Below are 18183 nucleotides of genomic sequence, written 5' to 3' on the forward strand. Positions count from 1 at the left end.
TCTCTCAGCTTACGTTTCTTCTTCCTTCTATATAACATCAGCACAAACCATTGCTGTGTTTTCCGTATCCTCTATGCTATATCACACTGTATCTATTGAGACAATTACAAATCTTGTTTCCTGGTTTGGGCAAAATCCAGTTCTGATTCAACTTTGAGTTCAGGTAAATCTCAGCCCTCTGTTAAACCCTTGGGAGGGAGAAATGGCCAGGCCTATGCCAGGCCAGAAAAACCCTGTCCTAGTTCAGGCTAAATCCTGCTGGCTTTGCACATCAGACATTTCTTAACATTTCTTCCCTCTAGAAAGTCCTTTTGGCTAAACAAGGATAATAAATTAGTTTCTGTTTTCCAGTTTCCACAATGAATAGAAATAAAAAAGGGAATAAAAGTTCAAGGAACACTGAGTGTGGGTACATTTATTTTCAGAAAACTGCATAGATAAAAACAGAACTTATTTCTTCCAACAGAAGTTCTCCCAAATCCCCTTTAAGTTCAATTTTCTGCTGTACTTCCCAGATAAGCATTCAGTACCTCTTGGTTTTAGCTCATGCAACCAATATATATCAGAAAATTGTTACCCTCTAAATGCTAACACATTTTCTTTCTGCTCTTCAGTAACTTCAGGCTAGAGCAGGGACTCCTCACACAGGTCACTGTTTGGGAGCTTCACAAGGATGAAATCTTTACTATGGACTTCTGTTACTTTACAATCTTTACTATTGACTGTCAAGTCCCTGCAGCAATGGAAAAGCTGTCACTTTGGGCCCAGCCTTCAGAAAAGCTGAGCTTATTTGCAGCAGCATGAGCTGAGCATGCCAGCTGACTCACACCCTGTTTTTGTGTTTATGGGAAGGGTCCATTCCTGGACCAGAAGCACCACCAGCATCACACTGGCCACCGCAGCCCAAGGGCAGGCGTGGACCCTGATGGGGCTGGTATTAGTGCTGGCTCATCTCCCTAAAGCTAGTGCCAAGTAGGCAGCTGGACGCTGTGAAGTTTAGTGAGAAATTTTGATGGAAGTTGCCAAAAAGATAACTAAGAGGCTTTTCTTACATCAGGGACTCAGAAGTTTCACTTAGAGAAAGCTTAGAAGAGATATCAGCAATTCAGGCAGTTGGAGAATTTGATAATATGATAGCTGAGTTATTGTGATTGTAATGCCAACCCCATCTGAGGCTACAACCACTTCCCAGGTCATCGCAACTGTTCAGGATGGGTCTGGTCTGGAGGATCTTGTTCAGAAATAGATGTTAACTCTTTTTGGGAAGATTTCTATGGCAAGCCAGCAAAGTTTGTGATACAGCAACATTAACAAAGCCCACTCACACAAAAATCCAATTAAACAGATAAATAAATGCATACCCATTTCCCAAAGCACAGAACAGATGAAGTCCTCCCCTAATGGATGAGCACAAAGGTGGGTGCACAAATCATTCCAATGACTTCCCAGCATAAAGTATCATTCGATACAGGACCTGGTCATGGTTTTCAGTTCAGTACTGGGAAAAAACAATGACCTGATTTGAAGGCAATCCAATTCATTAATTAATAATGGGAGACAAATTAAAATATGGTAACATTAAAACGGTATGAGAGTGAAGGTGTGACTGACACCTAGACACATGCAGCTCGCCCACAAGCACAGAATTACACCGACAGCCAGGTCGGGGTGACACCCTCACCCCCCTGCCCAGAGCGCTGCACCTCTGGGGTGTCCACACCACGCTGCACCTCCAGCGCTGCTCACGAGCTCTTCCAGACACAGCAAACCCCACACATTCCTCCAGTGGCAATTCAGCTTTTCTTTTTTGACCCCAAAACAACCTGACATTACTCTTGAAGCTATTCAGCTCTCCAGAAAGTCTTAAAAAACAGACACACCACAAACACAAAAAACCCTCCAGATTTCTTCAATCACCCACAGCTTCTCCAGTTTGTGACCCAGCCTTACTCATTGTCTAGCTACAGCCCATTTTTTACAGCTATAATCCATTTAACTACAAAATATGGGTCCAAGACACTTCCAGTTTTTTCCCCTCAGAGGAAAACCTCATTTAACCCACTTCACAGCTCATCCTTTTGACAATGTAGCTTATCTGAAGGAACAGAAAAGACAGAAATGAAGAAAAACATAGACAGAAATAACTCTCTTTAAAAACAAATGCCTGCATTTCTTCCAGCAATTTCAAATGTTATCATTCTCTTATTGCTAGGCATCCTGCTCACCTCGTCCTCCATATAAGTGTGAGCACCAGCAAGGGTACAGGTCTCAGAGGTACTGCACAAGTGCTGCTTTATAGCTGTCGTTTCTGATTAAAAGCTGCATGCGTATCCCACTTGAGCAAGCCTGGATCTCTCTCCAGGACTGCCGTCAGTCCGCATAAGGCCTCTACATAAAACAAAGAGAGGAAAAAAAAAATAAAACACAAAAACCACAAAAGAAATGCTGCAGCTCTTTGTCTTCGTCTGGCTCAGCAGTGAACTTCTAAATATAAAAATGTTTACTGTCACTTAAGGTGAGCTCTGTGTCCCAAGCCAAGGAGTTGGCATCCTGCAAAGCCAGGCGTATATTTGCAGTTGTCACCATCCAATAGTTTGCATTGTTATGAACAAGATTTAATGGTTACACTCTGTATCTATTACCTATTTAAATTACTCTTCCAGCATGTGAATATTAAACACTGGAAGAGGCAGATGAATGCCTGTACAAAACCACAGTAAGAAAAGCAAGATTCAAATGAACATTGTTCTAACAAAATACTTAATGGAAAACAAATAGCACCCCAACTCCAGCGATGTTTCACTCCTCTCTGCTGAGTTCAGAACCAGATGACATTGTTCCAAACTTGTTAGCATGGAATCATAGAATGGTTTTGGTTGGAAGGGACTTTCAAAGCTCATCCAGTCCAGGTTGCTCAGAGCCCCGTCCAGCCTGGCCTGGGATGTCTCCAGGGATGGGGCATCAACACCTCTCTGGGCAACCTGGGCCACTGTTTTACCCACTCTCACTGTAAAAAATGTCTTCCTTATATCTAGTCTGAATCTCCCTTCTTCTAGTTTAAAACCATCATCCCCTTGTCCTATCACCACAGGCCCTACTAAAAAGTCTGTCCCCAGTATGTCAGTAAATAAACATTTCCATCCTTAATATTGGCCTATTTGAGCCTTGACTTACAAGATGTAAATTTTATACATGAAAGCATTTTTAACAAAAAATACACAAATTAAAATGGCAATAGCAAAAAAAAAAAAAAAAAAAAAAATTGCATTACCAAGCTGCTTTTGATAACTCTTTTCTCCATAAAATTTCCTGCAAACCAGGTGTTCTTCCATGTTTATTTTCAAATCTTTCTTCCATCTTTCAAACTTAAGGGGAAGAGATTTGACATTTTTAACTATGATTCCGAAAGTTATGAAGAATTAATTCTCTGGGGAGGAAGGAGGACTTCCCTCCCCCCCCCTTTTATTTTCTTCTCAGTTTGGTGCCCAGAACATGAACATCTCTCCACAGAATATTTCTAAAGCTGAGTGCTTGGAAAAGTCTTATCATTAGGACACTGCAGCAATGTTCAGATTATTCTGCAATGGAAAGTCCAACATCACCAAAAACTTCCTGAGAAATTTTGAAGAAAAAGGAAGAAAAAAAAAAAAAATCTCTGTTTTGATTTTAAAAGACACCACTGTCATGAGCAATTAACATTGTCTAATCATTCCTTTTATACCAGGCAATTTAAATTCCCTGCCATAATTGCAAAGCAGTCTGTAATTATCTCTCATTTTTCTCACTCTCTTCTGCTGCTGCAGCTTCTGGGAAGGAGACATCCAGCTGTAGCTCTGTTATTTCCACCTTAGCTTGACAGCACAGCTCTTCATTGCAGCCAGCTCTAGGAAGTCATTTGGCAGTACAGTTAATGCCCAGCCCATAGAGGACAAGTCCAAGTCTCCTTGCCAAGCAACACTGTAAGGACATGGTCTGTCCCCATCACGCAAGGAAGGAAAACAAGCCAAAAATGTTTTACAATTTGGGGTCCTCCTAAAAACAGGAAAGGGGGTCTGGTCCAGACAGTGCAAAGTTAATGGTGTAAGGGTGCATGTCCAGGGGGTCTCCATGCAGGAGGGGATGACTGTCCCTTAGGGTACAAGCCCTGGGCACAAAGGTCCTTCATAGCACTGTGGTGGGAGGAAACACTCATCAGTCAAGCACATCCCTCTGTGGATCCTTTACACTATATCCCTGATCCCTACTGTGCACCTGAACTATGCATCTGGATTTCTACAGCAGATCTTCACACCATTCCTGAGCCTTCTCCCAAGCAAGTTCCCAGCTCTTGAAGGGCTGGCACAAAGTGCCACAGGATCTCCTGCCATCCTGGAGGTGTGGAGTGGGGGTGGGACGAAGGAAACAAACAAAAAGAACAACAAGAACTTTCCAGCATGAACAACTGAAAAAAGATTCTTTGAATCACTAGATCTTTTCTGACTCCCTTAGTCAGTTCTCAACTCCCCTAAAAAACTCCAAACCAAAGCAAAACAAAACAAACTCACTGCAACAAAAACCCAGTGAACAAAGATCCTCACATTCAGCCTCTGGTGAATCAGGACAGGGAACGAATGATGGGATGACAGATCCTTCGCAGAGGAAGGCCGCCGGCTCTCTGCTTTCATTTTACTGTGCAGCATCCTCCTGCTGCTCCTGGCCCCGCAGCAGCCACGGCAGCTCCGCTACCTGCCAGCGGAGAAGAGCAGTGGCTTCTCACATGGCTTGGAGGGACAGTCTGGCACATAATGATAGTCATTCCCACTCTCAGTTACTAATTGAAGTTGGTATTGCAATTTTCCTCCCTGACCTTTGGATCCTTGCAGCACGAACATTACTGTAAAAATCTCATCACATTTTAGTCTGTTATTTCACAAAATCTGGTCCCAGTGCAGCTCACTGACAGTCCTGCTGCTGCAGCAAAGACATCTGTGGTAGTAGATCCACCCACCAGGTTAACAGAGAAGCTAGGGAGTGAATCACTCTGGTGTGGTGAGAGCCACTGCTGAGTATTGCTAAATGCTGCTCCTCCCCGTCCCCTGGCTTCTGCTGGGGTGGGTGCTGTGGTGCCAGGAAACCACCAATTGCTCTGGTTTGACACCACCACCTAAAAATAAAACACAATCATCATGACCATGGCAGCATGATCATCATGAAGAAAATATTTATTTCTTTAGAGGCCTCCCCAGTACCAAGTTCCTATCAGATAGTTCAGAAATTCCAGTTAAAAATAGACAGGACTCCATTTTTTGTTCCGAAACAAGTGCAATCATTTAAACTGCTGTTAATAATATGTCACTGTCAGGTAGTTGCCCTCACAAGATACCTGACACCTAATCTGTTACCATCAGTTTATATTCAGCTACAGATGAGATGCAACAGCATTTAAAGCTGCATAGAGCTCTTTCAGCTGGATACAAAACCGTGAATGAAAAGCAAATATGCATTTCCATAGCTTCTCTCTCAGTCTGGCTTGTACTTCAAGTTCTGCATAAGGGTGATTTTTAAATTCCTACGTTCTTTTCAGAGTTTAAACTTTAAGTTAAGAAGAAAAGATAGATCTGAGCTACCAACACTGCAAGATACCGCTGTAATATGGCAGCAACCGTCATGCTGTTTTAATCAACGATGTTCCTATTCACTGAAGCACATTTCTGATCTTCAGCCAAATCATGCAAAAGAAAATTGCATTCATACTCCCTGGTACTGCTGCTTCTCAGTCACTCATCACTGCACTGAAGCAGGGCAAAAATCCTTTCTCATAGGCATTTATTCTATCAGATCTTCAGAGCAGGGGCAGAAGGGGCAAAAAAGCAGCACATCTCCAGCCCACAGTCCCACTGAGGGTCCTCTGCTTGTAACTGGGGACACTCACTGACCTCAGCATACCAGCAGAACAGGGCAGCAGTGAAAGACCCTCCCAGCAGGAAAGCCACCTTGCCTCCCCTGAAAAACAAAGCCAGACCTGCCTACAGCTGAAAACAAGGCTGCAGAGACATCATTCTCTGCACACCTCAGAGAGCCACTGTCTGCAGAGGGAAAGCTCCTGTCCAGCTGCCTGCACAGGCACATACCTCGGATGGAGAGCAGAAATCACAGTTGTGCATCTCAGACAGGGACACAAGAAGCCCCTTCCCTGCCTGCTGCCGATATTCAGCAAAATGCCAAAATGATGAAGCATCAGCCAATGCCTGAGAGTCAGAATCTTCTCTGACATTCAGAAAGCAGCTTTACCTGCACCCTAGGACCAGTGAGCAGTCAGCCCCTTTGGCACCCAGGCATTTTGTTGGCAGTGAAAAGCTTCATAAACCTGAGCCTTTACCTTCAAGTCAAATATTTCATTTGCAAAAAGCAAATATATTTAAGTCCTGCTGGCACTAGCCAGGTAAACATCCAGTATCTGTGGAAGCGAGTCACAATCTGAAGAAAATACAGCATAGCTTCTTCTGACTTTTTATATATTTTATACTTAATACATTATTATCGGCCAACAATATCTGTGCGATTTTGGTTCAGTAATGAGGTTTCTTTCCACAGTTGCATCTGGGGAGACAATTTCTTCTGGAAGTTGTCTTTTTTGTCAGCGAACAATTAAAGAGATATTTTTTGCCAGGACATTTTTCTCTTTTCCATCATCTTGGGTTTGGTTTAGTTTTTCATACCTAACCTCTTGTTTCCAACTTTTGTACCAACCTGTATTTGCACTGTGCTTAGTCAACACCAAAGCCCAGACATCACATATTTGCAGTCTTTGCAAGTTTTATGTGTTCTGACAAACGCATAGTTGAATTTCTCACTAACCTTTCAGCAGGACCATAGCCCTCAGCACCTCTAGAAGAACTTTGACCCCTAAGTTCCTGTGTGCCACGAGCACATCAACTGAACAGCTCTCCACAAAGTACTGCTAACTCTTTCAGTTTTCAGGATGTACATACCATTTTTATACCACCTTTGAGAAGAGAAAAAGAGCTCTGTAGTAGAAACAAAACAGAAAAATTGGCCAGATGACAACACTGATTTAGACTTACAGCAGATGACTAATTGCACCCAAGTCAAAATCGCAATGAAAACAAAGATAAAACTCTTTTTGGACCTATTGGCAAGTGTGTCATCAAACCAGAGTTCACAAACCAAGTCCCTAAACCTCAAAAATGTTTTGCAGAAATGCTTCCCCCTCCTTCATCCCCAAATGTTGCTTAACTTGCAGTTGTATCTCATGTTTAGCTTTCCACTTTCCCACAGGATCACACACCTGAGAGGTATCAAGACACTGACAGACTCAGATTTCCCCCAGAGCTGTGGCATTAGCACCAAATGCCATGATGCCAATAAAATCACAAGAGGCAGCAGAACCAATAAGCAGTGGAGATCCCTTAAACTGCCTTTTCCTGGCACCCTGTACTCCTTTTCCATACAGAGAATGAACCGGGGTTACTGCAGAAGCTTTCGCATTTCTCTCCTATTAAGAGTAGCCGTTTTGTACAGGGGAGCGGTGGGAGAACGATGCTCCCTGGATGTGTTTCCAGCTCTCAGATTCACTGCCGGTGCTGCAGTGCTATACCTGCTTTAAATTCAGGTTTCTTAGGCCACATGCGTAAAAGACAATCTCAGCCTCATTTAAACCTGGATACATCTCTGGAACCTCTGATCCATAAAGAGCTCGAAAACACTGAAAATATGCGCTCGCCAGTTCTCAAGGTACATTGGAAAAACCACATATCACTGTGTGTTTTTTTTTCTTGTTTGTTTGCATTTTTTTTAAAGCATTGCTGAATGTTTGCAAAGGTTTAAGGCCAAAGTACTATACAGAGCACCTTGATTTCATTCTGAAGCAGTAGATCAGCATAAAGAACAGGAGGGAAAGCCAAGACCCTGCACTTTACCGGGTGTGCTGGCAGAGAACTGTGTTCCCAACAACAACAACAAAAACAATCCCTTCATCATACCTTTAAAGCCACTTCCACTATGGTCAGTCCAGGGAATTAAAGTCTCAGTTAAAATGTGTTCTTACAGCATGCTTTTGCTTCCAAGATGTCCTAGCTAAGCTCACCCTAGGTAGCACTCCACACTTTGGTAAGCCATTGGCTGTTACCTGTCGTGCCCAATGGATATGTCCTGACTCGTAAGGGACTTGCACACACACCTGCAGCAAGGAGACTGTCTCAGACCCAGACACACTCATTTAACCTGACAGCTACATCTTCAGCCCTAGATAAGAGCTCCTCAGGGGTGATATTTCATGCAAGAGCAGTTCCTTGGCACGTCGTTCCCCCGGAGAAAAGCATTTTTGGTTGAGTTCCTACTTCTTCATTTTCCAAATGCCAATGTCCTCTGCTTAAAGCTGTTGTTTTTACAATCACATTGTTCACTGTCCAAGTCCCAATCCTGCAGCTCAGGATTGCTGGGACAAGCTCAGCTGCTGGTAGGTGGCCCTGGAGATGACAAACCCCACAGGGGCACACTTGCTCATCCAGGACGCACAGCCCAGGTTCGCATGGGCGCATACCACCCGTACAGACAATTTGTTCCACTCTGTTGCATTCCTCTCAAACTGCTGTAAGTTTAAACAGCTGTAAGATGCTTTTAGCCATCAAATAATATAGGCTGTGAGCTCCTCACTAGCAACCACAGCAAGAGCTGTGCCTGCTACTTGAAGTCGAATTTCTGTCTCCAGCAGGGGTTCCCCAACTTGCTCTGCTCTGTTGCATCCTTTCCAAATAGCTATAAATTCAGGTTATTGTGAGACACTTAAAGCTTTCAAGTGGCAAGGCTGAGCTCTGCTCCTCTCTGCCATTCACTCTAAGAGCCACACAGAGCACATGTAAGGCAGCTTACTGCAGGTCTTCCCAAAAATCCCTTTGCTCAGGTACCACAACAAAACCGAGAAGCTCTAGAGCAACTTTTACTGTTAACTTCCTGATGATACAAAAATGCACCTGGTGTTTCTGATCATCAGAAGTTCCAAAGGCAACAGTTGCCAGACTTAATACTTTTCGAAATGGAAGAGATGATTGGAGAGTAGTCCATCTGGATGGACAGAGGAGTTTGTTGTTGGTGCAGATACCTCATGCATTATTCCCAACACTCTCGCAATGCCAGTGTTGAGCACACACATCACACCACACAGGGGAGAGCAGCCACATACAGTGTGGGCTGCTAAGACCTAAGCAGGGGACACCAACCGACCACAGAAGTCAAGGAAACACAATAGCCACTTCACCACAAGCAGTGGTGAGTGCAGAGTCCAGCACAGACATGCATGGGAGAAGAGCCAAGCAGGTGATCCTCCCTCCGTGTTGCCAAGTCTACCTTAGCGCTCAGCTTTATAGTGAGCCTGATACTGACTTGCTGACAATTTTGGATGGCTAACCAGCTACGTTGCTTTACCTGCAAACAGTCTGCAAAATCCAAAATGTTTCCCCAAACAGCCTTCTTTTAGCATTTCCTGGCTGTTTTATCATGAGTTTGCAACATCAGAATGCGTTTAAATATATTTGAATGCACCACACAAAGTGCAGCAGTCACATCACTTCTATTCTCAGTGATCCACAGAAAGAGCAACAAGGATTGAGGCACTTTAGAAAAAAAGTATTGGCATTATTCTATTATGCTATAGGAAATTAAAAAAAAACCAACAAAAACACAACAACAACACCACACTTACACAACACTAATCTGCCCTGCAAATCCTTGCCTGATTGCCTGTTGTTTGCATGATCCCAAAGGGAACATAAAAGCAGAACAGTAAAGAGGAAAAGTGCGAGAGAGATGCTGGTGGGATGAAAGATGGTTTGCCAGGTGATCCTTCACTCATCGCACTATTTGATGATATTTCAGTTAACAGCTTTTGCCACTGTCCTATTAAAGTTATTAACCATTTTTTTTTTCCCTTCAGCTTTTTCAAGTAACCTGTTTCATTGCCTGGGCTCAGCGCTGCACCATCAACAACAGGACTACACTGCACCCAGTGACAGGCTGGAAAGATTTAGGTTTGAACAGCAAAACCCTGCAGGGGCTTTTCCTTCAAGCATTTATAGTTCTCAAGGTCTCATTCTCCACACTACCATCATCAGCCAGCTGGGAAGCAGTGCCTGATACTCCCCCTCTGATTTCTCAGCTGTTTTAACTAAGTGGATTATGAGGATGTAGTAGTGGCTCCTATTAAACCCTGACACAGAGGCATCACAACATCCCCACAGCCCCTGGTCTGCCCGTCAGGAAGCACTTTTGCAAGAGGGAACATTCAGCACAGACACAGACTAAGAAATGTGGCTGTTTTCTCCCTTTTGATTCATACTGGTCTTTATTTTGCTGCCGGAGACCTCAAAAACTCCATCTCCTGTGTCATAGCTGCCATCTGCAGGTACCCGAGCTCCTTGCTGGGAAACAGCCTCTCTTGGGCAGGGAAACTGGGATGCATCTGGCAGAAAGGCTCTTCCTCCCCTTCCACCTTGCTCACTATTTTTCTGCATTCCATCTGTTCATGCCTTCCCAGCCTCTCTGCTTTCTCCATATGCTTGCACCACTAACATCTATATTCTTCTTCATCTTCACATACATCCATCTGCTGATGCATCGGAGTTGCAGTCTAAGCTTTCAGCTACCACCAAGCACCAGAAATAAATATAATCCCTTATCCTTCCCTTGGCCCTCACCCACCCTCAATGGCACCAAGGAAACAGGCTGCCAGTGCTGCCCTCTTTATTCTTCATCGGCACACTACTGCTTAGCACAATACCACTAGGAAAGATCAACATCCCTTAAATTAACAGGCAGTTCCCTGCTGTCATTGGTGTTCAGAGCCCTCTTCAAGCCCCACCATATGCAGCTGCTCCCTAGCACTGGGACCCCAGGCTGAGTCAGGAGCAGTGATTTCACGGTGTGCTTCACTGGCAGCTTCAAAAGCCTCAGAGCCTGTCCCACACCTGAGGCCCAACAGGCAGGGACACCCAGAAATCCAACTCTCACATCCTGCCTGCCTCCTGATTAAAGATCAGTCCCACTGCCTATATCAGCACATTGAGCTTGCACAGCTCTCTCATTGCCTTTCTCAAGCAGAGCATTTTTAAAATTATCTACCCACCTTTGGAAGGAAAGTGCCTATTTAACAAGGCACGCACACCATGCTACCTTTTATCATCCTGTCAAGCAAGCTGAGAGTGAAAACTGCAAAACATGATTCTTTTAGAGGGAAGAGCTCATTGTCGCAGCCCAAAATGTATTCAATTACCTTCTCTCCCTACCACAGAACCCTAACAATGAAACATGCAGACCTCAAAGGGAAAAGCGGGTCCCTTGCCATATCATAGAAGCAAACAGGCTGACACTGGCCCTGTTTCACCTCTAACCATCCTCCTTCACCACTGGACACATTTTCTGGGTGGTCATCATGCAAAGAGCCTCCCCTCCCTGAGCAAGCATCAAAACGTGAGACAGTTCTACAAACCTGCAGTGATGAATATTCTCATTTTCTGCCTCTCCACCATACCATGCACCTCATGACAGCTCTTCTCATAACAAATAACTCAGAAACAAGGTAGATGGCAATTAGACTCCGCTGTCTCAGTTTGCTGATGAAAATGCCTTCACACTGTATTAAAGCAAAGACTTTTGAATTAAGAACTGGCAAAGAATAAAAATTAACATTTTGAAGTGCTTGTTTTTGTCAGATATACCCAAAATATTAACATGACTCATGTTCTCAGTCCCTCTGTTCACTCCCTATTTGATATTTGTATCAATAGCTATTGTGCAGGTTAGAATTGTCCAGGCTATCAAACAATATTTTTAACTCCAGAAAACAAAGTTGTGTGATCTTTGATTACCATGAATATTCAACAGAAGCAAAGTAAAACCATGCTCAGCAGTAGCTCTGCTGCTTATACCTTACTCTTTGCATAATTCAAGACTTTCTTTTGATAGCGAATCAAAGCACTGTGTGGGCACTGAAACAAACCTGATATAGCTTGTGAGAGCTAGAAAATCATTACCTAATCTAACACAACAGCAGGCAGTATTCCTCTTCCTCCTGCATTATCTTAACTACGCCAGGTAAGAGTCATGCTGAACAACACAACTACCAGGCAAGCAGGGTATCAGAAGAAATGTGCCCTCCCTATGATGCCTCCTGGAGCATCTCACAGGTGAGCACTTCTGCTCACCCACATGAGGATGCAGCAGGGTGTAAAAAAGAAACAGGGAAAACAACAAAAGCAGAGAACATCCCAAAAATTGGCACAGAAAAGGCAGAGCCACACAGCTTCAACACCACCCTCTGAAAGAGAATCGCACCAGCCACATTAACTGTATGGCTTGCCACTGCACTGGATGCAAGCACCAATGGCTGGGGGGACTCCCTGCTGGAAAAAAAGGGAAAAGAGAGATTAAAGAGAAAAATATAAAGCGTGTTTCAAAGCAATAGTGATTTCTAACCGGGTCCATCTTTCTGAAACATGCTGTATGTCTCTGTTCCCTTAAAACTTCTCTGCACTGCACAGCTTTTACCTTTCCTCTGGATCTGAACACCCTCAAATGGTCAGGTAGTCTCAACCCTGCAGGAAGCACACACTGCCTGCGTGCTGAGCCTCCTTCCTCCTGGGGCCCTCCAGCAACTAGGTGAAACACAGGGATGCTAAAACAGATGGATAAAATGAGCACAAGTGCGAATGTTGCTACAAAGATTTGAATTAAGACTGAGAAGCTACCATATTGAAGAGTGAAAAGAAACAATGTTTTAAAGCATGTCAAATTTTGCAAATGGGTGCAGCTTTCTTCCACCATGGTAACACTTCTGCACTGGTATCCCAATGCTCCAGGCAGCTTGCTGGCTGCGTGGGCAGTGCTCACAAACCACAGGGAAGGCCCTCAAGGAAGGGAGCTAGCTCCCACCCTACTGGAGAAGCACTTTCCAAGAGAAAACTTCACACTTAGATTCCCACACAAGCTCATCAAGGCCAGCACAACTAAATGGCCTCCTCATTACAAAAGCCCTGCAGAACACAGGCTCATCAGAGCGCAGTGCCTCTCACTTCACAGTCCTCACCACGCAAGTCACTGCAGCTGCAGCTGCCAGGAGAGCACTAGACACAAGTGTCTTCATGGGGACCATCAGGTGAGCCACACAGAGCCTGAATTCATACTGAGAGAACTTTAAATAACACTCCACAAAGCTTTACTACAGCCAGACACAGCTATACTGAGTTTTCACCAGAAACTTCATCTCTCCCTTGGCCAGCAGAAGCCGGGTGCAGCTCTCCAGCGATGCTGGGACCCCCCAACCAGACCCTGACCCACCGTGTCTCCGCCAGTAGTGCAGCACCCGGGCACAGCAGCTCACTCACAGCCTGTCCCCAGCATAGCTATTATGACAGGTTTATTCCATTTTAATATTAAAGCCTAGAAGACTATTTGCATAATTAAACATTGATCTGCTCTCCCTCTCTGCATGTGCCTCTCATTCATGTGAAATACATTAGTTCAGCGCCTGCCTCAGGACAGAAGTCCTGCTGACATGATGTGGTGCCTGTCCCCTATGGAAAATTCTGGCAATCTCTAGAAAAACACACAAAACTTTAAAAATGTAAAGCCAAGGCGACAGGTCGAGGCATTTTCCTTTCTAGCAGGGAACAAAGGAAGAGAAACAAAAGGACACGGGGATTAGCCTCCAGGCTGGCACAGAAAAGGGAATATAATTGCTAGGCTTTGCTACTGCAATGCCCATAATCTTCAGCTGAGGGTGTTTGGACAAATCAGCATACCCAGAATAAGCAACAAAAGAAAACTACCAACCAAGAATTATTACAGAACTGGTTTTCAAAGTGTAATGTACACGGGCATCACTGAACCCACTTTTTTGTCAAACGGTATTTCAGAAAGTGTAATGCTCAAGCAATCCAAAGTAATTTTTTATTATTAAGTATTTTTGAGAAACTAGAACCTGCTTGACAAAAAGGAAGAGAGACTCTATGACCTGTAACACAGATATCAAGCTACTGCTGTCCTGCAGTTCACTGTCCTTCCTCAGCCAAGCCTCAACAGGAACATCAGGGGGCGAGCAGTTGTTTGGTCCCCTGGAAAAACAAAACAGGTCTGGGAACATACGCAATAGTGCCATGGAAATGCAACAGGTCACAGATGAGAGTCTGCAAAATCCCAGGGTGAGTCTACACAGCTTTGCATAACCACAGATATGACAGAAGTTGACTCTCATCTAAAGGAGAATCAGCCTTAGTTTTTCCTTTAGGAAAGAAATGACACCAATGATATTAGTGACAGAGCAGTTCCAGGTGCTCCCGGTAAAAGGGAAGATGCAATTACAGCCCACCACAGGTGACATAGGGAAAACATTCTAGAAGTAATATTAAAGTTAAAATCTACATGATAGTTCTGTTGCCCAGGCAAAATTTTTCTTTTGTCACTCTGTTATTAAAGCAATTCAAATGGGGACACACAGGCACAGGACCTGTGCTGAGAGGAGTCTGAATTTGATGGAGGGAAATTAATAAAATCTCTCTCATACATATGGATGCTCAGGGGAGACAAAATGAAGCAAATATCCAAAATCAAATCAAGGAAAAACTCAGGGGATCACTCGTGGCAACACTGGCATTTGGGCAAATTTCTTCCATTCTGAAAGAGAGCCATCCCAAAGCTGCCATGGTTGGCAAATGCCCATCCTCAGCGGGGCACTGACACCTCCCTGCTGGAGCACCCGAACCCAGCCCTACTGAAACCAGCAGCAGTTTCTCCAGCTGCTCGATTTGCCAAGGTTTCACACTCACCCAACGAGCAAAGCATACTGCCTTTGGAGCACAAGCTGCCCCAAACTGGGACCAAAGAGGCCACCAGCTGCTTTCCTTATGCTCCACAAAACCACCTGATGGGAAGAGGATTCGTGGTCATGCCAGGATAGGGCCAGGGGAGCCGCCAGCAGGACGGGCACACAGGCTCTCCCCAGGCAGGCTCCGCAGGCAACGGCAGCAACACCACGCCGGGGAAATATCTTCAGTCTGTGAGACATAATTTGGAAATAAGCAATTTCTCTATGCAAATAACATAAAAGCTTCCCACAGTAAGCATGAAAACACCTGAGTGCTCAAATTAATGGCTTGCATGGGAGGCAACCAGTAGATAAATAGCCAACATTAATATTTTGAGTTCCAATTTCTATCTTGTGCTGCCATAAATTATTTTCACGTTTAAATAACAAACTCGTATTTAATCTAATCAGGGTTTAACAGTTGAGACAAAATTGAAAAATATCAGCAGAATCCTATTTTTGCTGCTAGCACTGATTATTCTATGTTTTCAAAAACCATAACTGAAGGATTGCAACCATTTTCCCCCTCGCTATCACAGAGACAACTGTGGTTTATTTTGTTGGTGTGGTGGTTTTTGCTTTATCTGAATTTTTTACCGAGACCTATAAGAATCTCTTCTGTCTGCATCAAGTCTTTTACTTTCCTGATACATACTGAGATCATGGCAAGTAGTTGAAGGTTTTGTTCTGCCTAGCATCTGTAAAACTTGTTTTGCCCTTTGTTTTGGTCCCTTCCTTAAAGGTCACCAAGCATCACACCTAATCTAACCTGTAATTACTCTAGTAAACATGGCTGAATAGATAAATGCCAACACATTTAAATATGTAACATTAAATGCACTGCTTTCTGTTCCTGATGTACTAGATAACATGAAAAGCAGAACTATAGCACTCTTCTAGTGCTGTTTTATAAGCTGAGATGAAATGGAGTTTGCGTGTCTTTCAGCTGGCTGGAAAGGGTCTTTTTCCTCCACAAAATGCTCTGATTACTCCTCCCTGCTCTTCTTCAGGAGCTGCAGAAGGACAGAATTAAATAGCTGTTCTTCATGAGCAAGGAAATAACCTAAGGTGCAACAGGTCAGTGAATAATGTAATGTACTTTGTGTATCAGCTTCAAGGGCCCCCCTGAATTTTGGCAGCCATTCATCATATCGATCAGATTACCTGGTGACAGAAAATCCAAAGGATGCATATTTGAGAAGCCACCAAGGATGAAGAAAGGCAGACCAGCCAGTGAAGACCAACCAGCATCACATCCAGACAGTGTCAGGTGCTCCCAGAGAGCACAGCCTTGCCCAAGGACAGGGTCACCCCCTCCTAGGGGGAAACAGCAATAAATGCATAAATGTACTTTAATGAGTTAAGATAAATAAGCCAAGGAGGAACAGAAGAGCATGTGTGCAGGGAGCACGATGAGGCTGCAGGGAGAAGAGTTGGACTCGATGACCCTTGTGGGTCCCTTCCAACTCAGGCCATTCTACGATTCCATGAGTTTTCCCCAGCACTACCATGGGGCTGGGCAGGGAGTCAGAGCCATCACCAAAACGAAGGGAAAGCCACTGGGAGCTCCAGTTTGGAGACTGCCGGCAGGAAGAGCCCCTGCTGGCTTCTCCTTATGGGACAAGCAGCCCCTTGCAAGCACCTCAGCTGCTTCCCCTCCTTGTCCTGCTCATACACAGCCTTCCCGCTGCGCCAGCTGCCACAGCATCGCTGCTAATCTGGGTACAAAAAAAAAAATCACACATTGGCTTCTCCACATTCAGCCCATTCCCAGTCTGGTTTTTGCACACCACCGCAGAAATCCTCAAAAAGACGTGCCAGCCCTGGGATGCCTTCCCCTCTAACTTCCTACAAGGCTGGACCGCTAAAGCTCAGGCTGACAGCGGTTGCAATGGTACATTTCTCATCCAAGCTTCTGCCTGCTATTTTCTCAGCAGGAGGGCAGTAGAATATAATTTCCATATTTAAAAAAGAAGAAAAAGCTGACAAACCTAACTTCTTCTGCAATGCTTCTTTGCTACCTGTGTCTGTAATCAAAATATAATTTTTCAGTAGCATTTGCATTTCTCCTGTGATAACAGAGTATAAAAGCAATCCAAAGCCCTAACAAAAGGAACCACAGGTTTCTGTGTAAAAAACAAATAGCTCTCATCCCACTAAACCCCACAGCTACTGCAAATCACTTGATACAATATTTAATACAAATACCAGACTCCAGTCTCTGAGTAAGTCAGGATAAAGAGCCTATTTAAAAAAAAAATAACCACCATATACATCACCCCACACATCAATATTAAGTGAAATGAAATAACAAAAGAAAACCATAATTTCCCAACCACAACTCTTGTCAGAGCCCAGCCTAAGAAAATCGTCAGCCAGTATTTGACTAATAATCACATTAATTTTATTGAGCCCACTGAAGACTGCTGCGAGACTGTTAATATACCACACCACTGCCACATGCCAGGGTAGAAATAGCTAAATCAGATCAGGACTGGTACATTGTAAGAAATGAAAACCTCCTGTCAATCTAGGAAAGAGCACAGTACTTTTCCCCATGAATATATCACATATACAAAGCAGGCACAGTAGGATCACAGGCGCATTAACTTCAACTTTAAATATCGGCTTTCTGCACTATCATTTGCACTGGCATGATATCACCACGCTCCCTGCTGCAGCCGCCGTCTGCTCGGCACAGACACAAATGCTGCAAACCCTGACGGCCCACAAGGGGTGGCCCAGCTACAGTGAAGGCCACTGGAGTTTTCTGCCAGCCCAAAATATCTGCCAACAGACCACCACAAGCTATTTAATGTTCTCATCTTCCTAGTTCACTCCCAGAAAAGACTGCAGCTCCCAAGGGGGCCCCTGGGAAGTTCCACCCCAACCTGTTTGGGCTGCGTGAGTCCTGCAAACCACAAACTGGTGTGGACATCTTTTTCCAGCTGAGTTGCACAGTTTGGGACACTTCATAAATACGGACATACTCTGCATTTAATTTACTATATGCAAAAAGTTTTGCCAAAAGCCAGCGTGTTACCAGCATGTCTCCGTCCATGACATTGACTGGAATTCTGCACCAAGAGCTGGGTCATGAGGGAAATACACAACAACCTGTGCATCAAAACTGGAATTGTGCAATTTCCTATACCATTTCCAAACCCGATGTATATCAGTCCCCCATTAAGCATCATTAAAGCACATTTACATAGTCTCTATTCAGCTATGTGTGCACTACATCTAACTCATATTTAGTGTTAAGTATGCACATGCCAAATGTGATATTTACACATTATTTAAGTTTTTACATATCCCTAAGAGCTGAA

General features: G+C 44.1%; 1 long non-coding RNA gene across 1 annotated transcript in view; it reads right to left on the reverse strand.

Annotated features, from left to right (window-relative positions):
- The window catches only part of LOC139828488 (uncharacterized), a 53908-nt gene that overhangs the window by 29017 nt on the left and 6708 nt on the right, over positions 1-18183 (reverse strand). The window contains exon 2 of the long non-coding RNA XR_011740164.1: positions 2226-2388. This is a non-coding gene — a long non-coding RNA (uncharacterized lncRNA). The remainder of the gene's footprint in view (positions 1-2225; positions 2389-18183) is intronic.

The sequence above is a fragment of the Patagioenas fasciata genome, chromosome 8 (genome assembly GCF_037038585.1).
Source record: "Patagioenas fasciata isolate bPatFas1 chromosome 8, bPatFas1.hap1, whole genome shotgun sequence".
Classification (NCBI taxonomy): domain Eukaryota; kingdom Metazoa; phylum Chordata; class Aves; order Columbiformes; family Columbidae; genus Patagioenas; species Patagioenas fasciata.